Source organism: Pteropus medius, unplaced genomic scaffold (genome assembly GCF_902729225.1).
Source record: "Pteropus medius unplaced genomic scaffold, Ma_sr-lr_union100, whole genome shotgun sequence".
In the NCBI taxonomy this organism is placed as follows: domain Eukaryota; kingdom Metazoa; phylum Chordata; class Mammalia; order Chiroptera; family Pteropodidae; genus Pteropus; species Pteropus medius.
Genome location: NW_024353909.1, coordinates 3087692 through 3113698, shown reverse-complemented (window position 1 = coordinate 3113698; position 26007 = coordinate 3087692). Strand labels below are relative to the sequence as shown.

Here is a 26007-nt window from a genome sequence, read left to right as displayed (position 1 = left end):
GATGGTTCATATTAAAAAGGTTAATGTAATCATATTAACAAAAAAGTAAAATTGTGCTTTTCTCTTAGTCTATGATATATCCTTCTACAAAATAAATCAAAGCTAGAGAAACATGAATTCAAGCTGAAGACATTAAACAAAGGGAGTTTCTCTTATCTAAATGGAACACAGAAATAATTTCCCAAGTTGCAAATTCCTGGAGTTCCTGAAACATATTTCTCCTATCTTTTGGAAAATGCTTTCTAAATCATTTCCATAGAAGATACTGTAAAGTGTTAATTAGTATTAATGAAATAGCTTTTAAAATATGAAGAGGATTATTTATCAGGTCTTCCTCATTGACCTGTACATACATGCCCTAAGTTAATTTGCGAGGGTGGAAAAAAGGCCTATACGCTTGTATTATTTGCCATTGAGGAAAGAAGCACTATAAATAGGAATAGAAATATGTAATGCTTCTTTAAAAAAAATCTTATTTATGAACTAAGCATAAGCTGTCAGAAGGTCCTTGTCTTGCTTTCTAATTTCACATCAAAAGTTCTTAGTTTATGATTCTTAAAATTGGGAACTGAACAAATGTTTGTTGTTATCTCAGGAGTCACTTATCCCTATTTTTGGCTGACAGCATTTCTGGTTTGTGCTCTATTTGGAAGGTTTAACATAGTTGGATATCATGCATTATATTGGGCTGAAAAAATAACTCAAATGATAACTTGCCCATAAGTTTACTAGCATCAAAGTACTCGTATATGCTCAAGCACTTGTGATTCAGAGGTCATGGGATGGGGTGGAAGGATTCTCAAGGTTAATAATACTACACTATTTTTAAAAAATATTTCCATTGTGGAATTAAACGAATTAAGTTTTAAGCTTAGCCCTAGCCTCAAACTTGCTTTTAAGAGTTTGCATATTTTATCTGTGATGAAGTACATTATTCTCACTTCTAATCAGAGATGTTATATCCTCTTTAACAGACTTCAGTGCACACATGTGGGTTCTATAAGAAAAAAGCAGAGAACATTTTTTTTAAGGGATTTTACTTTATTCTGCTACTGAGATAGTAAGGTCTGTTATCCAAAAGACAACATATAGGCTAAGATGTCTAAATAAAATATTCGGGAAAGCTCTTTATAACTCTTTCCACATTCTTCTAAATAAGACTTCTTCCTTGCAATGTCCCTATTCTAAGAACTTTGACTCCATTCTCCTGAGTGAATGAAAACTAATGAAATTCCTGTTTTTCCTTCAAATTCATGACTTTCCTTTAATTTTGGGAACTGATGAATCCTCTTGTCGACTGAAAATATACTTACATCTTCACTCAACAAATATTTCTGAGCAATAAAAAGGAGGAAGCATAATTGGATACTTTTGGGCATTTAAACTCATAATGATGAAAAAGAATATCATAAATATGATTGAATCATATAATAATCATATAAAAGAAATATCTATAGCTACATAAAGAAAGAGAGATGGAAGAGAGACTGACTTAAGAAATATGTTGATTTCTTTGACTGAATTAAAATACATAATTCTTGTTAAGGTCAAGAGAGAAGAGTATATTTTATAGAGGGCACTATGGGATCACCCTGGAGGGCTTCATGAAACCTAATTCATGAAGGTAGATACTCACGTCATCTCTTCTTTTGTTCATGCAGATATCATCAGCACTGGTTTCCAGTTTTTCTACCATATGTTCTAGAAGGAGTTCTGTGTTGTTCTCACGCTACTGCTGTTTTTCCTAATATCTATCTATCAGTATCTCAAACTCTACCCATTCTTGCCTGTCATTATCTTTCTTACATTCTAAGGATTCTCAACATCATAGAGAGATTAAATTAAAAGCATACATATAGCCCAATCAAACCTAGCAAAACTTAGAGGTCAAAGCATCACCATGAAACCAAACTGGAAGCAATAATGACAATAACATATTTGAACAAAGTTTTAGAGATTCTTCTTATGTATTTATAATTTATTAAAAATTATTTAGAGTATTAGCCTTTAGAAAACATTGCATTAACTTACGATATCTATTTTTTATTATTTAATCCATTACACTGCAATAAGAACTTGATTATATCCTTCTAAAAATAGTACCATTAACTTTCAGATGTTTAGTAATGTGTGATCTAGTTTGTAGGTTAATCAAGGACCCTTGATTTTAATATCCCTACTTGAACTCCAGACAAAGGAAGAAAGAAACGGCAAAATATTAAATTGAGAAAAGCTGTCAAAGGGCTTTTAAAGAAGGGATAAAATCATATGAGTAAAACAATGTTAAAAATCTTCCTACCTACTTTATTTCCTGACTTTAGTACCTTCTCACTGAAGTTTGGACAGGGCCAAGTAGAATGGGCAGAAATACAGTCTATAAAGATGGAGATTATAAGTGAGGGATGAAAAGAAATATGCAGTGTCATTTCCTAACAGGCAACTTTTCTTTCATAATTACTATTTGCTATAGTATTTTTTATACATATGTGTGTGTGTGTATATATATATATATATACACACACACACACACACACACACACACCATGATATATACCAAATATATATACTATTTGCCATATATATATATATATATATATATATATATATATATATATATAACACCACGAATTCACTAATCCACTGTCCATGTCCTTGAGTCTCTGTTTGTCATGTCTGTTTGTTGCTTTTAGATTTATATCCCACATATGAGTGATATGATGTGGTTTTCATTTTTTTCTGTCTGACTTATTTTGCTTAGCATGATTATCTCATGATCCATCTAAGTTGTTGCAAATGGCAATATTTCACCTTTTCTTATAGCTGAGTAATATTCTATTGTATATATATATCACATCTTTATCCAATCATCTATCTTAGGATACTTCAGTTGCTTCCATGTCCTGACCACTGTGAATAATGCTACTATGAACATTGGAGTGCATATCTTTGTGGATAAATGTTTTCAGGTTTTTTGGGTAAATACCCAGAAGAGGTATTGCTGGGTCACATGGTAATTCAATTTTTTTGAGGAACCTATACTATTTTCCATAGTGGTTATAACCATTGCATTCTCACCAGCAGTGTAGAGGATTCCTTTTTCCTTACAGCCTCTCCAATACTTGTTATTACTTGTCCTGTTGATGACGGACATTCTAACAGGTGTGAGATGGTATCTCATTGTGGTTTTGATTTGCATTTTCCTAATAGCTAGTAAAATTAAACATCTTTTCATGTGTCTGTTGGCCATTTGTATGTCTTCTTGAAAGAAGTGTCTGTTCAGGTCCTCTGCTCCTTTTTTATTTGGATTGTTTCTTTGTTGTTATTGAGGTGTATGAGTTCTTTGCATACTTTGGTTATTGGGCCCTTATCCGAGGTGTTGTTTGCAAATATATTCTCCCATTTGGATGATTGCCTCTTTGCCTTGTCGATGGTTACTTTTGCTGTGCAGAAGCTTTTTAGTTTGATACAGTCCCATTCATTTTTGCTTTTACTTCCCTTGCCTTTGAGGTCATATTCATAAAATCCTCTCAAAGTCTAAAGTCCATGAGTTAGTACTTATGTTTTCTTCTATGCAATTTATTGTTTCAGGTCTTAAATTCAGGTCCTCAATCCATTATGAGTTAATTTTGTTAATTTCAAATCAGCCAATTTCCTAGAATGAATTGAGGTTCCAGTGTCCGGTGGAAAATGAAGGGATCTAATATTGCTTCATTTCCTTCTTCACTCCTCTTTTATGTATGTGTGTATATATGTTTGTGTATATGTGTATCAGTATAAAGAAAAGATTTTTACAGCTTTTGGCGTGAATGCTTGTCAACTCTATTTGCTATAATTCAATATACCCCCTTACAAAGAGATAGATGTTTCAGTTGCTATTTCTGCCTCTTTAGAATCTTCATGCAGGCAAGCTTAGCTAATAAATTTTGATTAATGTGGCCAAATACCAACTCCTACCTCAAGCCCCCTTTATTTAGAATACTATCATCAGATTGGTTTACAGAGAGAAAGAAATAACAATAAGGTTGGGAGGGATGGAGATAGGGGTAAAACAGCAATAAAAAGTAATTATATAAAAATGCTAACGATATAACATCTGTTTTTGCTTAGCCCACTGAGCTTGACAGTTTCAGATTTATGCCATTGTCCATGTTTAAACAGATACAGGAAAAAGAAAGAGGAAAGAATGTTTATGTGTGGTTATTAAATAGTGCAGAAAAAATAAGAGTCATTATTACACTGGTAAGGAAAAGAGAAACTCGGTGAAATTTCTTTTCACAGATTGCCTTTGTGATCTGCAAGGTGCTGTTCCCCTGCTTACATTCCGTTTCCCTGGCAACGTACTCCTGTAAAATAAAGATTATTAAAGCGCATATGATTATTTTGCTGCTGAGTGAATAAGACAGGCCGCTTCTGAAACGCCTTATCAGAGAAATTCAATTTTAGGCCAAATTGTGTTTTTGCTTCCTTCTAGCTTTCTCCTCCCTCCCCCCACTTCAAATAAAACCATCATCTCCACAGTTACAACATGATATTTTGTTACTCATTCACAGTCTTAATATTTTAAACTAGCTTCATTTTAACTTCACAAAAGCATTTACACCAATTTTTTAATAGGTCCAGTCTATTTTCCAGTTATCTACCATCTGTTTGCAAATCAAAATTAGAAGGCAACGTGTTCTTGCCTTGATTTTATTATGTAATAGTAATAGAAATATTGGGATCTGACCACATTAAATGTATATATTATATATTGTATATGCAGTATTTGACAAAAGAATGATGCAAAGAGCTAAGATAAAGCATACAGTGCCATTTTAAAGGTTGCATATCCAACTGTACCAGTTGTCTTTGCCCTAAGTTTAGTGTCTTGTGCTTTTCTATTTGACACTGCCCTAAGGGTAATGTTACAGAGATGGGTAGTTTTATAGCCGCTTTGACAGCCAGTCACGCCTTTGTTACCCAATATTTCTATATTTGCTATTTGGCTACTGAAGATAATAGAAGAAATATTCTTCTATATTCAATATTTCTATATTTGCTATTTGGCTACTGAAGATAATAGAAGATAATATTCTTGAGATCTCTGAAATTATTTAATAACAAACTTCATAAGGTTTGCTAGAACTATCCAGTGACTTTCTTAGAAACTATAGCTTTTAGCATGTTTTATTTCTGAACAAAGGTCAGTAGAAAAATAAATTGGTAACAGTAAATTCTTATTGTATCTTATTGTATTGCGCTGTCTGTATATGAGAAAATAATCTATAATTTAAATTCTTTTAATACAGGAATTAAATTAGCTTTGAAGTAGAGGTAGAAGAAATGACGTCTGATCAGAAAAAGCAAGGTTCCAACAGAGGCTACACAGAACACTGCTTAGGTGTTTCTTAAAACTGACGAGAGACATGGGTGGACAAGAAAGGCTCTGGAGAATCCTTCATCCTATACCAACAGTGGACGGTCATGATGGATGACACTGTTTCTACTGAGATTGTTTATAGGACACTTTCTCATTGCTAGGAAGCACTAGCATGAAACCTAATAGTGTTGTATGGAAAAAACAATAGTGTATAGTACTAATATTCTAATAACATGTAGTCATCAATTTTTCCTCTGTTAACATTCATTTTCAACCAAGTACCATACCCTTACACTGATTAAGCAGGCAAGTCCACTGGCTTTCTATTTAGCTAACTACACAGCGCTGCTCATTAGTAAGAAATGACATCAATATTTAACAAGTTTTAAAAACCAGTCTGAGTAGAAGAAGAGTGTTATATTGTTTTTTTTTTTTTGACAAAACAAACTAAATTTAGTGGTATACATGAAATCTTTGGTATGCTAATACCACCATGGAACTTATGGCTGAAATTCACTCCCAGTGCTGCCCAGAAGGTGTCACCACAGCCTCATTGGCTTGAAGGACTTGGGTACATGTGGGGGAGTAGAAAGCAAAGGGAGAAAAACAGACACAAAGAAAAAAAATCTTCCTGCAGACAAAGGAAAATAAGACAACTACCAAGCAGTAATATTCCCAGATGTAGAAACCCAAACATTTACCCCATGCTAAAACTACTAATCACTACAGGATAAAGTAAACCTCCACTCGTCAGTAAGAGTAGAAAGTGGGAGATTGGTTAAGGAAGGTGCTACTTGAGGTAGTTATTTTGTGGAAAGTAAAAAGCAGGCGATGAATAGGAAATATCCATGTACTGAGCCTGGTCCAAGCTTCTTACCTAAACTGGATTACCTCATTATCATATCTATTTGTATACATTGCTTTGGACCTCATGAAAGAGAAGATAAAAGAACAGCTGGGAAAAGATGCTAGGAAGAATCAAAGAATTTAAAACAAAAAGTCTTTTATTGAGAAGCTGCACAAATTAACTCCAAATTACTGCCACAGTCAGACAAGAAGAGGCTTCAAGGCACAAAACTTGTTGCTACACTCCATCTTGCTTTATTGTGGTGTCTTCACTCATGTACTAGTAGCTAAAAGCCATCTCCTTTAAAGTACTACATCTTTTAATCTCTGCTCTTCTCCCTGTAGTTTAATTAAAAGACAATGAACCTTTTAAAGTAGTCAAATGGAAAATATAAAATTGCACCATTCTATCAAAGCTGAGGATGTTCCTGTTCTCAGAGAATGAGAAGAATTCAAAATAACACACTTGGTATTTTATTACACTACAGTCCCTCTGTGCCATTTCCTCATCAGAAGGCTCTTGGTTGAGATAGCTATTTGGAATGAAAAAAGCAGTTCAGGCCCTGATGGATAAATAGAGGCAAAAATTAAAAAACAAAACAAAACAAAAAAAACACTGGTTAAGTTAGATCAATTTGATCTGTTCTCTAGATCATTGTACTTTATTTTTAAATTACAAAATAATATTGCTGTAACTCTGTATTCTTCCAATGTTTAACTGATATAGGTCTAAAAATTAGTAGCCTTTCTTATTTAAGCAGTATTTACACAATATGTTGTCAGTTTTAGGGCATCTTGGCTAAAATAAGGTAAACATAGCAAAATATTATTGGATGATAAGCAAACATGAATGCTTTGCTTTCTTCTAACTCTGAAGCCCAAATCTATTAATTTTGGCAAAGGGCACCAAGACAAATCCATGCCATTAGAAATGGTCCCTGGGAGTCTTTAAAAATGAAGGTCTTGTCTACTCTTTATGGACATTAAAATGCTTCATCCCAAGGACCCCTTTAGAGCAAATTGCAAGCTGTTCTGTTTTATCTGCCTTGACAGGATGAAGGGCTGAGCTGGCCCTAGAGGGAAAGGATACAGAGTCTGTATAGTTAAAACTTGAGATTTCCAAGAAACCATCTCCTAAAATTAGAAGAAAGGCATGGGGGTAATTCATTTTAGCATATAGTTTTAATCCATTAAGATTTATTCTCTTCCTCCTTACTTATTTCATCACTTAAAATCAACTAAAATCATGTTCCTCCAATATTCTGCTCTATAATCAGCCTAGTAGATCACTGGCATACACACATGTCCTTAGTCACTTGATTTTTAGATATGTTTTTTTAATTCTTGATTTCTTACTATTTTAATCTTTTACAATACTACTATTGCCCAGTCATTATCATTCTTTATCCTTATGTTCAATTATCCAGTATAGGGTGAGAACTTCTGTAGCTTCTTTTTTTCACACTGGAATTACCTGCAAATTTCAGTTAATAAATGCTGGCAAGATATAAGATTTAGGTTTAACTCTTCTTCTACAGGTTCTTACTATAGGAATCTTACCACAAACTTCCAAAGACACCACTGAATTCGTTAATGCCAACTTTCTACCTTTCTCTTGTCTTTCTATAACTAGGTTCATTTCATCTCTTGGTACTTCCCTCAGAATGTAAAATTACAAGAATTAACCCTGTAGCAAAAAATAAATAAATAAATAAATAAATAAATAAATAAATAAATAAAGGTCCTAAAGCCATATAATCACAGTGTCCCTCTAAGTAAGAGATCTTATAAGAATAAAGAAAATGGACAGATGGAAAAAAATGTCTTTCACCACTACCTCCAAAAGTTTCAACAGTAACAAAAGTCATAATTTATAAGGAAAGATCCCGCTAGGTTAGGGACTATCCCTTAAACATATTCTGAAGTCCTATACCATAGTAAATAATAGCTTAAAAGCTCTGACCAAATGCTTAAAAATTCCAGTCTATTTTATTCTCAGAGAAAGTTTCTTAATTTTCTATAGCAAAACATCATTCAAGTTGTACTAATGTATTGAAAGGGAGAGGAGAATGCAAACTTCTCAGCAATTAAAATATAAAGGCATAAAAAACTGATTTAGAGCACAGGTTTTCAAATCAGACAAAACTGGATTTGAATAATGATTCTACTGACTATTGACAACTTCTTGTACTGTCTAAAATTCAGGTTATTCAATATCAACTTTGTAAGGCTGTTGTAATTGAACAATATAGGTAAAATGCTCAGCACAGTGCCTGTTGTAGAGCGAATAACTATTCAAGTAAAACTATTACTATATATATAATGTTCACTTTATGTGACTTGTTTCATAATAACAAAATAACATTCCATGTGTGAGAACAAATATATTAGTTTCAACCTATTGACTATTTTTCAAAAAATTTTTTAATTAATATATGCATTTAATAATAAGGCATATATATATTTACACTGTGTGTTCACCTCCCATAGTCAGATTTCTTTCTGTCACCACATATTTGACCCCTTTTACCCCGTCTACCTCCCCCTCCCCCTCAGTCTCTACCCTCTATAATTTAAAATTAAACTAAAGAATAAAATATTATTGGGCTTTTGGCATTAAGATATAGTAACTTCACAATTTGATGTAAAATTTGACATACGCCCTTTGCTCAAAATAGAAAACATGGCAGATAAAATATAAATATGTATAACTAAAAACGAAAATACAGAAGTAGGCTTATAAACAAGATATATGCCTCTATGGACCAGAACGGAAAGAGAAATTCAAAACAGTGTGCAGTGCTTAGGTTACTTGCTTGATGAACTTTGGAGAAAAAGAGTGGTAGCCAGGAGTTAGGATCTAGTCTGGTAAGGGGACTACACAGGTTTCACAGAAACAAGGAATAGATAGGTATATGGTTTGACGTTGGGAGATGGTGTGCTTCTCCCCCTCATGTGAAAGATGGCTCAGTGGCTGAATCTGTATAACTTGTAATATTACTCTGGGCTGAACACCAAACTGTCATTATAAGATCTATGTCTGGACAGAAGCCTTGGGGAGTCAGATGCAGATAACTGAAAGATCATCATAGGGAGGAATGAGCAAAGTCCAATAAAAAGAACAAAACACTCATTAAACCTCTCACTCAAAATAGGCCTGCAAACCAAAATTAACAGAAATCTAATCTTAACAAAGGTATCCAAAAGAATCACAAATCAACAGTCAGAACAATTCACTTTGCATAAAATTAGTTTTACCGAAACAGTCTGAAAAAGACTTTAAAATAAATAAGTTTAGGATGCTGAAGGCATAAATTAAGAAATAATTTCTAGCAAAACAAAATAAGACATAAAATGAAAGAGAAATAAATAAGAACAGGTAGATGTGAAAAAAATTAGAAGTGAAAATATATTCACTGAGATTAAAAACTCAACAGTAAAATAAACTCTAGACTGGATGTTGTATAAAACCCTAAGGAATTAAAACAAAAGCAAATACAAAAACAAGCTATTAGATCTATTAAGTAAATTCAGCAAGGTTCCAGGGTATGAGACCAATATATAAAAATCAATTGTATCTCCATATTCTACCAATGTATAAAGAATAACTTGAAAATAAAATTAAGTAAACAATTCCAATTACAACAGCATCATCAAAAATAAAATGCTTAGAAGTAAATGTAACAATAAATACGAAACACTGCTGGAAAAAAGTTTTAAAGAAATAAATGGAAAGACGGCCAATGGTCATGGATTAAAATACTTAATCTTGTCTATGGCCATGCCACCCTGAACAAGCTGGATCCTGTCTGATCTCAGAAGCTAAGCAGGGTTGGGCCTGGTTAGTACTTGGATGGGAGACCATCTAAGGAGACCAGGTGCTGTAGGTGTAAAAAAATAAAAAATAAGGGATTGTGAGCTGACAAAATCCTAGCAATCTGTGAGGTCAATCAAAGACCTAAATGTAGGAGCTAAAACTATAAAACTTGTAGAAGAAAACATAAGAGTAAATATTCTTGACCTTGGCTTAAGTGATTTCTTAGATATAATACCAAAAGCACAAGTAAAAAAAGTTTGACGAATTGGACTTTATCAAAATTAAAAACTTTTGTACTTCAAAGACACCATAAAGAAAGTGAAAAGACAACCTACAAAACAGATAAAGTATTTGTAAATCATATATCTGACAAGGAATATGTATTTAAAATGTATAAAAGACATATAAAACTCAATAATAAAAGACTAAAAAGCCAATTTTAAAAATGGGTAAAGGATTTAAATAGAAATTACTTCAAAGATATAGACATAATAATAAACATGTGAAAAGATGCTCATTAGTCATTAGTCATTAAGGAAATGTAAACCAAAACCATAATGGATGCCATTTCATAATCAATAGAATAATTATAATAAAGAGACAATAACAAGTATTAGCAAGGATTTAGAAAAACTGGAACCCTGTCACATTGCCAGTGGGATTGTGCAATAGTGCAGCCACTTTGGGTAGTTCCTCAAAATATTAGAGTTATCGTATGGCCCAGCCCAACAATTCCGTAAAAATTCCCCAAAGAAATGAAATACATATTCACACAAAAACCTGTATATAAATGTTCATAGCAGCATTAATCACAATAGCCACAATGTGGAAACAACCCCAATGTCTATCAAATGATGAATGAATAAATGAAATGTGGTAATATTATTCAATAGTAGAAAAAGAAAAGGAATGAAATACTGATATATGCTACAACATGGTTGAACCTCAAAAAATATTATGGTAAGTGAAAAAAGCCAGTTATAAAAGACCACGTATTGTATGATGCCATATATACAAATGTTCAAAACAGGCAAATTTACAGAGACAGAAAGTAGATTAGTGGTTGCATAGGGCTGGGGCATGAACAAATGGAAGGAGGAATAAGAAAGAGTGACCATCAATAGGTACGAGGATTTTTTTTGGAATGATGAAATGAAAATATTCTAAAATTAGATTTTAGTATGGTTGTAGAATTCTGTAAATATTATAAAATCTACTGAATTATATACTTTATACAGATGAACTTTATGATATGTAAATTATATCTCAATAAAGTGTTTATAAAATGGCTAAGGGTGGGGCTGACATGTAAATTGGTATAATTGCTGTGAGAACATTTGGCAACATCTAATAAAGTTCGATATACACATATACCCATCAATTTCACTCATAACTGTAACTAGGGAAAAAAGCTTACACATGAGCACAAGGGACAGGCCCAAGAATGTTCATTGTAGCATTGCTTTTAATAGTTGAAAAAATAGAAACTATCCAAATATTTATGAAGAGATGAATGAATAAATTAGGGCATAGTCTTAAAATGGAATACCATATAAAATGTATCAATGAAAATAAATCTCAAAACTAGGGTGCTGAGAAAAAAAGCAAATTGCAGAATGATATAGTCTGAATACCATTTATAGCTCAAAACCATGCCACACAACATCACATACCACTTTTGAATACAAAAGATAGAATAATGTAAAAAAATTCTTAGGAATAAAGTCCACTAATTTCAAGGTACGAATTACTTCTGAGAAGGAAGGTAATGGGATTTGAGAAGACATAAATTGCATCTATAATGTATCATTATTATTATTATTTTAAAATTCTACAGCAATCATGACAAAATGATAAGAACTTATTAACCTGTATAATAGGCATATAGGTATTGCTTATATCAGTCTTTTTCAATATGTTTAAAATACATCTTAACACACACAAAAAGATATGATCCAATAAATTTAATATTTCCCCCATCTGTAAAGCTTCTCAAAAGGATTTTTCTATTTTTCAATCACTATATCAAGGGCAAATATTACTTAGCAGCTAAAGTACTACTAAAAGTCAAAGGATCCATTTAGTCAAAATGTTAAATTTTTTTAAAAGGTGAAATTATTATGCATGAATTCAAACACTTTGAAAATCTGATGCTCTCTGGCCTTCCCACTAAGTGTCACCTGACAAGGTCATTGTTTCAAGAATATAATAATTATTCAGGAATGAGAGAGAACATTCAGTGAGGATATTCTCCCTACTGTTTTCTCAGTAGAAATCACAGAAATGACAACTATAATTAAATCTTTTAAAAAATTACCTATGAGTTTAAGTCAGGATAAAAATTATTTCTAACCTTATGAACTTTCACACTGCACTGCACTAAAAGAAATTCTTTCAGTTTTCCTTTATATCAGCAATGCATATGACAGCTAAATAAATAGGAAGTCTTCACTTTCGACCTTTCATAGCTATTCAAAAGAAGTAATTCTATTTGCCATTATTTCACTTACCGAAGATACAAATGAAGTAAGTATAATATTTAACACTAAGTCATCTCTTATCCAAAAGAGCTGAAGACTTTGATAAAAACACTGCTACATATAAAAGGAATTATACAATATATGGCCTTTTGTGACTGGCTTCTTTCATTTAGCATAATGTTTTCAAGATTCATCCATGTTATAGCATGTATCACCATTTCATTCCTTCTTATGGCCAAATAATGTTTCCTTGTATGGATATATCATTGTATGGATATATCACAGTTTATTCTTCCATTCATCAGTTGATGGACATTTCAATTATTTTCACTTTTTTAAAATGAAATATTTTATTGAATATGTTAAGTAATATAATTCTCAAATATTTCATCTTAGAATTTCAAAACCCTGACAACCTATACCCATAACATCTATGAAACTAATTATTACCATACTTTATAGTTGTTGAAAGTGAGGGAGAAAATCTATTCTGATTTTTCAAGAATCTATTCTGAATCTTTCCAGAATTCTGAATTACTGAAACTAAATTTACTAAGTTACCCCTAAAAACTGAAACAGATTCATTTCCCAGGTATTTCATCTTTCATTATGTTACTGAAGAGATTTTTAATAAGTTCAGAATCTGTTCTAATACAGAAATAGAGTCAAACAGATTCTGTAAAAGAATCTTTATAAGTACAGAGAAGAGACCTATTATTGATATTATATAACATAACCCAACTCAGAGTTCAGAAAAATACCAGTCTTACTGGGCCTTAATATTTGGTGGAAGCTGGGTTCCCTTAGGACCCAATGAACTATAACTGCTCTTAACATAACGCCCAGTTGCCCAGAACCTATACAGAAATAATGGGTGATTCCGTCAGTTCCTAGGAAGACAGTTTTGATACGTTCTCAATGTCCATGTAGGCTTATCTGACTTTCTACTTCTACCTCCCAATATATTTTCACTTTCTGATATTATAAAAAATACTCTTATGAGTGTGGCATACAAGTTTTTATGTGAACATATTTTCACTTCTCTTGGGTATAGTCCTAGGAGTAGAAATGTTGGGTCATATGATAATTCTGTGTAACATTTTGTGAAACTGCTTTCCAAAGTGGCTGTGCCATTTATGTTCCCACTAGTAATATATGAGGGTTCCAGTTACTCCACATTCTTATCAACACTTTATTACATTTTGATTTTAGCCTTTACAGTAGGAAAGAAGCAGTATCTCATTGTGGTTTCAATTTGGATTTCTCTAATGACTAATAATATTGAGTGTCTTTTCAGGGCTCACTGACCATTTGTATATCTTCTTTGAAAAACTTCAAATCCTTTGCAGGTTTTTTTTAAAATGGGATGGTTTGGTGCCTTTTATTGTCATAGCATCAGAGTTTAAAAATATGTATCTTCCTGATACAAGTCCCTTATGCGACATGCAATTTGCAAATAATTTCTATTATTTTCTGGGTTGTCTTTTCATTTTCTTGACAGAGTTTAAAGCACAAAAGTTCTTAATTTTGATGAAGTCCATTTTATCTTTTTTTTCTTTTGTCACTGTGCTGTCAGTGACCAAGCAACCACTGTCTAACCCAAGGTCATCAATATTTACTCCTGTGTTTTCTGTTAAGAGTTCTAGCACTTACATTTAGACATATGATCTACTTTGAGTTGTTATGTATGGTTTTGGGTAAGGGTCAAATTTCATTCTTTTTCATATGGACATCTAGTTCTCCTAGCACAAATTATTAAAAATGCTATTGTTCCCCACTCTGAATTGTCTTGTCACTTTCAAAAAAAAAAAAAATCAATTGACCAGAGTTTGTTTCTAGAATTTTAATTATAATCTACTCAGCTATATGTGTACCGTTACGTCAACACCACCGTAGCTTTGTAGTAAGTTTTGAAGTTGGGCTCACATTGTAGGAACAAGTGTATAGAAATACAGCTTATTTTTGTATATTGGTCTTTTATCCTGCAACTGTGGTGAAATCATTTAATAGATCTAATAGTTTTTGTGGTTGTGTGTAAGTGTGTGTGTGTGTGTGTGTGTGTTTAGGGTTTTCTATATATATATATATAAGATCACACTATTCGCAAAGAAAATTTTATTTACTTTTTACAATCTAAATACTGATCATTTATTTTTCTTGCTTAAACTTGCTAGAATTTTCAGCACAATGTGAAATAGAAATGTTTAGAGTGAACAACCTCATCTTGTTCTTGATCTTAGGTGGAAAGTATTTAGCCTTTCACCATTAAATATGATGTTAGTTGTAGATTTTTAATAGATTTTTTTTATTAGGTTAAGGGATTTCCTTTCTATTTCCAGTTGGTTAAGCATTTTATCATGAAAGGATATTGAATTTTGTCAAAAGCCTATTCTGCATCTATTAAAACGATCATGTGTTTTGTCCTTTATTCTATTAATTTGATGTATTACATTTACTGATTTTCAAACGTTAAACCAAATTTGCATTCCTGGGAGGAAATCCCATTTGATCATAGTATAGAGTTGTTTGTTTTTCTATTTTTAATTTGGTGCTAGATCTGGTTTGCTAGTATTTTGTCGAAAATTTTTGCATCTATATTTGTAAAAGGTCCTGGTCAATATTATTTTTTCTCAATTTGGCTTTGTCTAATTTGATATCAGGGCAACACTGGCCTGGTAGGATGAGTTGGGAAGTGTTCCCTCCTCAGGTAGTTTCTGTAATAAGCATTTGTGAAGGATTGGTGTTAATTGTTCTTTAAACACCTGATATAGTTCACCAGTCAAAGTACCTGTGCCTGGGCTTGTGGGAAGTTTTTAATTACTAATGCAACTTACTTATTACAGATCAACTGATATTTTTCTTTCTTTTGTAATTTTTGTCTTTCTAGAAAATTCTCCAATTCATCTAAGTTGGTTATACAATTGTTTATAGTGTTACTTGAGATTAACTTCTCATTTCATTTCTGTATATTCATTAGTTTAGTTCTTGTCTTTCATTCATGATTTGAGTAATTTGGGTCTTCTCTCTTTTTTCTTGTTATTCCAGCTAAACTTGTCAATTTTGTTGATCATTCTGAAGAACCAAATTTTGGTTTTGTTGACTTTCTCTATCGTTTTTCTATACTGTATTTTTAGTTCTGCTCTAATCTTCATTTTCTTCTGCTTCATCGTGTTTAGTTTGCTCTTTTTATTACTTCTTAAGATTAGGTTATTGATTTCAGCTCTTTTCCTCTTTATTTAATATAGGCATTATACCTATAAGTTTCCATGTAGGCATTATACCTATAAGTTTCCATGTAAGCACTACTTTAGCTGCATCTCATAAATTTTTCTGTTTTGTTTTCATTTTTATTCATCTCAAAGTATTTTCTAATTTCCTTTGTTATTTTTTTTTCTGTGACTCATTGATTACTTAAAAGAGTGTTGTTTATTTTACATGTATTTTTGGATTTCTCAAATTTCCTTCACTTGTTTCTAATTTCATTCCAATAAGTTGGAAAACATACTTTGTATGATTTCAATCATTTAAATTTATTGAGACTTGTTTTATGACCTAATATATAGTCTACTCTGGAGAATATTCCATGTATACTTTAGAAGAATGTGTATTCAGCTGTTGTTGGGTGGAGTGTTTTATAGACATCCGTTAGTTCTTGTTAGTTGGTACTGTTATTAGGTCTTCCATTTCCTCGTTAATGTTCCTAGTCCTATCAATTACTGAGAGTGGGGTATGCAGTCTCAATTATTTTTGAATTGCCTATTTCTCTCTTCAATTTTCAGCTGTTGCTTTGTGTATTTTGGGGTCTATTATTAGTGCATATGTTTTTAATTTTTATATCTTCTTAATGTATCGACACTTTCTTATAAATCGTCCTGCTTTGACTCTATAACAATTTCTGTCTTAAAGTCTATTTTGTCAGTTATTAGATTAGCCACTTGAGCTCTATTTTGACTACTGTTTCCATTGTCTATATTTTTCAATCCTTTACTTTTGACCTATTTGTGTCTTTAAGTCTAAAGTATGTCTTCTGGAGATATCATATGATGGGATTCTGCTTTTTTATCCATTCTGTAAAACTCTGTCTGTAGATTGGAGTTTTTAAATCTATTTATGTTTAATGTTAATTACTGATAAAAAGATGTACATTCATTATTTGCTTATTTGCTTTCCACAGGTCTTGTAACTCTTTTGTTCCTTTATTCCTCTATTACTGTCTTTACTTCCTGCTTATATAGAGCATCAAGTCCACACAGAGATGAGATCTTAAGGTCTACTCAGGTATTTCTGGGGCCTGCACATGCATGTGGCTTTCTAGATTTCCAGGAGTATGTTTAAGATTTTCAAAGTCTCCTACAAACATCTCATTCCCCAGATTTCCATTTATGTATTTCAGTCACCCTTTTTTGGCCCCAACTTGTATCACTGCATTGGGCAGCTGTGATATTAAAAACTGCTTCTATCTGTTGTCAACAACTAATTACCCCTAGCAACTGAGCTTTCCCCAGTGAGTGACCTCTGAGTCAGGTCAAATAAAGGCAAACTCTGTGTAGGGCATTTCCAGGGAGCTGTCAGGCAGGTCAAACAGTAACAGCTCTCGGGGGATGAGGCTTCTTGAAGAGCTCCAAACCCATTCTGCCTCTTTCAGTAGCTGTTAGGCTGCTGTTTTTCACAGCTACTGTGGTTCTAAGGGTGTTGGTTTTCAAGGCTGCTGTGAATCTTGCGAGAGGATTACAGGAATAAAGCAAGTTAAAATAAGGCGAAGCTTGTTGTTCCTATTGAGACTAAGCCATTTTTCTTTATTAAATGCTCCTCAGATTGCTGCAAGGCTTTGGTTAAATTCCAAAGGTCTCAAAAAGTTGATTTAGACATTATTTGCTAGAGTTTTTGTTGATTTAATGAGGAGCAGAGTTTTGGAGTTCCTACTCTGCCATTCTGAAAGTACTTTGTATTATTCATCTTAAATGTTATTATTTCATGTTTATTTACATTTTAAAACATGTTCTTTGCAATATAGTGTTAATGAAATTCGTGTTTGATACTGTGTACTTATTTCATTCTATACACAAACATACTCACTGAGTTTATTATAAATTTAAGAAGTAGTATTTAAAGGCTTTATGTTTTGAATATGTCATTAGTGGACTGTTATATAAGTTGTGCTTTTTTTCTATTTAAAATAATGTGTTGTTTGTCAATTATATCTCAATAAAGCTGGAAAAAAACTAATAAGATAAAATAATATGATGTAGTCTCCTATTATCTAAACGTTTGTTATTCAATATGCTTGGAGGAATAAAAACAGGAAGTGCAAGGTGTTATGGGAACAAAAACTTGGGGGACCTTTCCAGCCATGATGATGATGGAGACAAAGCCCAGAATAGGTGACAGGAAGTCAGGAAAACCTTTCTAGTAGAGGTGGTTTGCAAACTATCTTGAAGTATGAATTAAAGTTAGTCAAGTAAATAAGATCTGGAGTGAAACAGCAGGGCTCCTGAGACTCAGGTGTTCCTGCTACAGCAAACAACATGAAGAGGTAAGAGTATCGTCTCTTTGGAGTACTAAGTGCTTCCGTATTGGTACAGTAGAAAACGGTGATAGTGAGGGTGTGATTTAAGTTGCCATGTATGCATCATAGTTAAATCTATTAGAGTGAATGATATTATATAGGTTGAGTATAAGGAGTGAAAAAAGATAAAGGCCTACATCTCGACACTTGTTTTGTATTTAAATAAATAATTTCAGAGCACCCCTTAGATTCTGAAAAGCAATGGAAATTGAAAACCCAAACATCTCACTGGCAATTTTTTTGTACTGAGATTTAATGCAATCTAGTTTCTGGTTTTTTTATGTCCAAGTTGAAATATTTATTATAATCACTAGAAAGTTTGGAACAGTGACAAACCTATACCACTCTGCATTGTCTTCTGAGAAAAGCTGCACATGTTGTGACAAGTTTCTGCCACATTGCGATACTTTTTTATAGGAGCAATAACTATTTTATAATATCTTTTAACTGTGTACCTAAAGGTACCACATAGACAATAACTCATTAATCCTCACTATGCTGCTCAGAAAATAAGTCCAAATATAATGTGGAATATACAAAAATCTATTTTAAAAAACTATCAATACATATAAAATATATACTTATTACATAATTCTCATATGATAGCTACCTTAGTTCCTTATTTTCCCCTCCATACTTTTGCCTATGTGTCTGTAGAAGGAAAACTTTAGCTACCTATCACAATTTCTATCTCTATTTTCTGTATTCCTTCATTATTTATAAAATGCACATACATGTGCACATATGTGTGCATGCACACACACTCTACCCACCCACTCCAAGAACATCCATTCCCCACAGTGTAAACTATGTAAAAAGAAGAAACATCTAATTCATATTGGCAATCATTTTATAAATTAGGATTGCTCTCCCCGCCACCAGTTCAAATAATCACGGGAACATGTTATGAAATATAAAAAGTTATGCTGAAGGAAAAGGTTCTCCTCTAGCACTATTCTTTGCTATAGCATATTTGACTAACCAACACCAAAGTTGCCCTGGCTTCCCTTCCCACCTCCATCCAAAACACTCAACATATTGCTGATTTGGTAGGGAGGAATAAATAGTGACAATAATAGTAGTTCCATCAGTGGCCATTTCTGTATTTTGAATATGAAATGGTTCATAACTATTGGGGAATGAGAAAATGTAATAGTTGTGGCTAGAAAATCAGTTAACTTGCCATCTTCCTGAACTTGAGAATCTATCTGAACACTTCTACATTGAATGACAAGTATAAACCAGATGAAAATCTAATTTACAATAACATTCTTCTTTCTATTCCTCTCTATGCTAAATTGCATGAGATCTATTACATATTAAATTTAATGTTCTGCCATTCTCCTTGTTTCTCACTTTCTTCCTCTATTCCTAAAATATTATAATAGTAGACCTGAGGAAATTAAGTAATAAGACAGATAGAGCTTGATGGTTTTCAGAATAACTGGTTTTCAGAAATTATTTCTATCTTTAACAAGTTTGATACAGGTGTTGTTAACTCAAGTTTCTATCAACTCAGAACATCCAGGAGCTGAAGAGCAACGCCAGTTTGTTTTTTTTTGTCCCCATGTCTTTAAGTAGTTTGACTTCATATTTTTTTGTGATCTTAGGAAATGCTCAGGAACATTCCACTACTAATGAATCTAGAAATGTATCTTATAGTTAAGGGAGAAAAGCATTATAATTCAACTCAACAAGTATTCCTGAATATAAAGTTTAATACTGCACTAAGTATAACTATAGTTATTTATTAAACATTAGCTATGTTTAAATGTATGTTATGTGTCACTAGTTTTACATCTCATGAAATCATCACAACAACCCAATGAGGTATACATGTTCATCCCTAACGGGCAGGTAAATAAAATGAAATTACAAAACTATTAAGTGGTGGTAGTAAAGTTGAACCAAGAGCTATCCAACTCCAAATTCTGCATCCACAAACACTGTTAAATTTTCTTCCTAATGGCATATTCACTGGCTTTACAATATATTTGTGATTTCAAGTGTATTCAAGTCTAAAATTTTAAATTATAATTTTTAAAAGGCAATACACTTACATGATTTGAAAGACAACACTGGGCCTAGAAGAATTGAAAATCTGGTAATAATAAGTATACCTAATATGTAGATTGTGATTCCAAGCATTAAAAGAAACTAGTACTCCTTGGAGAAATGGCTCATGGAAGGACTAAGGGAAGGAATATATAAGATAAGCCTGGAATGTCTTGTGATATCAGAAAGCAAGAAAGTGATCAACAAATGCTAAAGACATTCAAGGGACACAAGAACCAGCTTAAAGAGGTTTCTACTGGCTAAATTTGAGACAGCATAAGCATTGAAATAATGTAAAATCCATGAGTCCATACTGATACAAATTTACTTTTAAATGGGAGAGAAGGAAAAGCTTTTCCTTAGAGTAGAACACCAACTAACAAATGTAGAAGGAATAGTAGAGTTAGAATATCACTATTTGATAAATAACATAGTAATAACATATTTAGGCAAAAATCATCAATATGTTTTACAGCTAGTGAGTGAGATAGGATATCTATATGGTCTCAAATTATCTACCTACAAAATTCTTATTAATTACATTGGAGAAAAAAGTAACTTTACAATGGAGAAATCTGCCAACTACCACCTAAACCAAATGATCAAAGTTAACAGTAATGAGAAAAAAAGACATCAAATACCTCCAAATATGATACACTGAGAAAGACACAACATCACTTCTGTGATATCCTTGACAGAAATTCATAACCTGAATCTAATCACGAGGAAGCATCAGACAAACCCAAATCGAGGGATATCCTTCAAAATATCTAGACTGTACTCTTTAGAAAATGCCAAACTCCTGAAAGATAAAGATTGACAGAGAAAAGATTCCAGATTAAAGGAGACTAAGAGATATGACAATAAATGCAGTGTGTGATACTGGATTGGATCCTAATCCAGAAAAAATTTATTTATTTTATTTTCAATGAAGGCTATTATAGGGAAAATAACTATAGGTTTATAGTTAAAATAATAGTATTTTATCATGTTAATTTCTCCTGTGATTATGTACCAGAATATTCTTAGAAAATACAAACAGGTATTTTGGGGTGAAGAGGCATTATGTCTGCATACTCTCAAATGGTTCAGAAAAAGTATTTACATATACATAAATACATGTGCATAATGAATACATATAGAAGGGGGAGTGGGAATGTTACAAAGCAAATATGATAAAATGTTAACAGTTTTGGTATCTGGGTGATGAATATATATAAATTCTTTGTAATATTTTTGTAGCTCTATTCTAAAATTAAAATTCTTTCCAAATAAAAATTTATCAATAAATTGTACCACAAAGCTCCACAATAAACTCAGACTCTGTAAGCAGATAAGCAAAGAGGGCAGCTAAAATATAAGGTAATGTTTACAAAACTTTACTCTAGATAGTCTTTAAATTTCTTTCAGATATAAGAAATTATAATAATTTTTAGTGTGATTATGATTTTAAAAATAGTTCTTATATATTAGAGATGCATACTGAAATATTTATGGATATTTATAGGTAAAATGATATCTCTGATGTTGACTTTAAAATAACCTAGTGAAGAGGAATTGTGTGGGGTTATAGATGAAATAAGATAGGTCAACTACTGATAACTGCTGAAGATGAGTGATGAGTATAAAGGTTACTCATTACTCTCTTCTTTTATATAATATCTATAATAAAATATTTTTAAACAGTCAATCCTATAGTGTAAAAAAATATAACAGAGAAATTTCACTTCCATTCAAGGCATTTTTGTCACATTTCTTGCCAATTCACTCTTTGTAAGTAACCATTTTATTAGTTTGTTTATCTTCTTAGATTCTTTACAAAAATACAAGGAAATACAAATATATATTCATATTTCTCCATTCTTTCTACAAAAGATAACATACAATACAATTGCTCTATACATTGTCCCTCCCTCCCCTCCAAACCCACCAGCTTCATATATCATGGAGATCCCTCCATATTGATATACAGGCCTCTATTTTTTCGTGTGTGTATGTTCCATTGTTTTTTCGACCCATCCTTTTTACCGGACCCTTGAATTATTTCCAATCTTGTATTCTTCCAGCAATACTACATTGAATAACCTCATACATTTTGCCAATTTGAACCTGTGCAGGTTTACCTGTAGGACATATACCCAGAAGGGGGATTGCCAAGTCAAAGGACATGTTTTACCAAAATCTTTTTCCTCCCACCATTGATGTATGTGAGTTTCTCCACAGCTTTGCCAACAGAAAGGGTGATCAAAGTTAAGTTTTTGTCAATCTGATAGGTGAGATATTGTGTCAGTAGAGTTTTCAGTTGATTTTTTCTTGTTATGGGCAATATAACTACTATTATCAGAGGATGAGGAATTTTTCCTGATTTTTAAGTTTCCTCCTATGCCTTTGATGCAGCTTCCTTTTACTGCATCAAGGAACTTATTTCTTTAATTTGTCCCTATTCCTCCAATATATTTAATGTTCTCTCATTGTTTCTTTTCTTTTTAAGTTAAAATATTTATCCTTTATTTTTTTGGCTAGATATTACAGATAAACAATAGGAATGAAGGGAAAAACATGACAAGTAAGTCTCCTTCAAATGCTGAACCTAAAAACCATCCACCCTTAGAGTGAGCCACCATTCTGAGTTTCTTTTCTATTCCTTCCATCATATTCTATACATATGGAACCATATATTTATACATTCACTTTTATAGACACAAACGGCAATATACTGTTTATAAAGTTAAGGTAATGTTAGCTGCTACAGTGACCAAACCTTGAAATCTCAGTGGTTTAATGCAATGAAAGGTTAGTCTGTACACACATAACAGTCCAACAATGTTCAGTGGGCAGACTTCCATGTGTGCTTCGGGAGACCAAGTTCTGCTATAGTCCAGGGCTTCAGAGTCTTCACTTCAGCAGCAAATGGGAAAAATGAGAGACAAGAGACAGAACTGCTTCTTAACCACCCTGCCCAGAAGTCACCATATTACTGTATATATTCCATTGGAAACAACAGTCACGTGGTCCTTTTAGATGCAAGGAAGGCTGGGAAATTTAGTCCCTGGCTTGGCACTTACTGAACTTTACTCTATGAAAGGAAAGCATAAATCTTTGGAGAGTAGCTAACTGTTTCTTAAACATGTATTTTTCACACTGCTTTACTCTGTGGTATGTATGTTTGCTTAATTTATCTAGAAATGTTTCCAATAATTCACATGGGGCTGATCCATTTTATGACTTTTTTTTAACAGCTACATATTATAGGGATTTCTGCCTGAACCAGGCAGTCACCTTTGTTTCATGTAAGCAGCATGATTTCAATACATACAAGTATTTCTGCTATGATAGTCTCGAAACATCTAAGTTTCTGCAAAATCAGGCCACTGAGAAAAATATTATTGAAGAATTACCCTGAAGAAAGAGACCTTGCAGACTTGGAGACTAAGTCAGCTCCCCCTCTCCTCGTCCTTTTGGCCTTGGTGACCGGTCCTGCAGCTTATAGCAGATTTCATCCCATCTTGCAGCCTACAGAAGTGGATATTATCCTCTTTTTCACCCTCCCACTCCTTTCTCCCCACACACACTCCTTCTTCTGGCTTGTAGCAAAGGGCTTAGGAGAGTGCCTTTTCCTCCTTGTCACTTGACAACACTGTCGATATTTTTACTTTTACCTATTTGATGGGTGAAAAATGGTATCGTATCTCAAGGTAGTTTTAGTTCGAAATTCTTTTTTAAGCAAAATTGAGTATCTGTTCAGTATTTTAAGAGTCACTGTATTTCCTTTTTAATCACCTGTCTGTATTCTATCAGATTGTTGTTATTTCTCTTACTGATTTGTAAAAGCTCCTTATATGTTAAGGTTATCTTTTATCTGTAATATGAAATTGTAAAAGTATTTTCCCAAGTTAGAGTTGGCCTTTTAACTCTGTTTATGGTGTTTTTTTTTAACTGTGGTATTTTTTTCTTTTATTTTTATTTAGTCAAATTAATACATCTTTTTCATTACAACTTTTGAGGTTTGTATCCTTAGAAAGGACTTTTCGCTTCTGTGATAAAAAATAATAATTCTCCCAGAGATTTTTCTAGTACTTTTATGTTTTTATTTTTCAAAGTTAAATCTTTGCTCCATCTGAAATTGTTGTTGTAAGGTTTGAGGTTAAGAATCCAACATTTTATATGCATACAAATGGCTAACCAGTTGTCACACCATCATTTATTATTGAATAATTCACTTTGCTCACACTAATTTAAAGAAAAAATCACTTTTATTATATGCTGAATTTCCATATGTATGTGAGTCTATTTCTGTACTTTCTATTCACTCACCTGATCTGCTAGTCTGATCGTTTATTCTTACCACATTATTTAGATCAACATAGCTTTAAAATGTTTTAACAACTGAGTGGGACAGTCTTTCCTCATTATGCAACTTTTAAAGAGTTTTCTTGATTATTTTTGTTTATTTTTTCATATAAACAACAGAGTCAGCTTGGCTATTTCCAAAATTCACCTAGAAAAATCTTCTTTAGCCTATTCTCTTTTTCTGTTCATAATAAAAGTTCTACTTTCCTTTTCTTCACACTAAAGTGTTAATCTCTTAAAAGCTTGATTTCATTTTCGTTAAACAGAAACTAAGAATCTCTTAATTGCTAAATTCAATAGCCTTTCTCAAATCTCCCCTGCCTCTTTGAAGTTCTAGAAACTGTTAGCCATTTACTCTTTCCTGAAATTCTCTCCTTTCTTTGCTTCTACATCTGCTTCATTTAGACACTTAGCATCCCTCTTATCACTCCTCCCTAGCTCCCCCTTATCAGAGAAAGTCACTCAAAAATATCCTGTGTCCAAATGTCTACCCTTGGTATACTATCTTCCCTTAAATATATTTACACACACATACACACATATATATGTGATATATATCACTAAATGTCTATCTCTAGTTCTGAGTACCTAAAAGGTATCTGGCATATGGTTGGTATGAAATAAACACTTAATTGAATGAATAGACAAGCACCAATGCTAAATGAGCCCAAATGCTAAATTTCCAAATTCCTGCTAAAATTTTTACCTGGGAATCCCCTTAGTCATCAATGCATCAACCTGTAAAATGCCTGTATGTATAGAGGAAATAGTTGCCCTGAATCCTAGATTGGTCAAACCATTTCGGTAAACAACAAAATTTATTCTAGGCACCACATATTCAGGAGAAACAGTGATGAATTATAGTGAATTCAAAGAAGGGAACCAGGAAGATGGATGAATGGTACAAGACCCAGAGTATAAGAGGAAATGTTGAAGTAATTTAGGATGCTTAGTCATCAAAAGATAAGATTAGGAAAAGATATAAAGGTCCTCAAATATGTGAAAAGCTTTCTGACATGAAAGAGGGGAGAGGTTGGGAGGAGGAAAGAGGATACGACATTGTTCAGTTTACTTCACAGAACAGAAACAGAACTGATGGTAAAGTTCAGAGAAACAAATTTCAAGAAGAATTTCATTACGATTAGAATTGTACCAATAATGAAATAATAGGCAGATTCTAAAAGTAGTGGGTTCCCTCTCACTAACCTCTCCCTTCAATTTTGCCATCTGTAAAATATAGACAATTAATATATACCCACATTAGTTATTTACGAGTATTAAAAAGGATAAACCATATTACCACTCCATTTAGTTTCCAGTACATAACAGACATTCAAATAATATCAGTTTTTTTAAAACTAGATGGTCATCATTGAGAATGAGTTAATTTCATCTTTGAGACAGAAGCAATTTATTCCCAACTCTAAGATTTTTTTTTTGTCTAAAATGGAACTTCTATTTTACTCTAAACTGGTCATCCTACTGTGTTCTTATAGGATCCACACCTCAGTCCTTTTTATTTCCTCTTTTTTCC

General features: G+C 32.6%; 1 long non-coding RNA gene and 1 pseudogene across 1 annotated transcript in view; one reads left to right on the top strand and one right to left on the bottom strand.

Annotated features, from left to right (window-relative positions):
* LOC120593887 (uncharacterized) overlaps positions 1-26007 on the bottom strand; it is a 153824-nt gene that overhangs the window by 55824 nt on the left and 71993 nt on the right. The window lies entirely within an intron of this gene.
* Positions 9977-10095, top strand: LOC120594010 (uncharacterized; annotated as a pseudogene).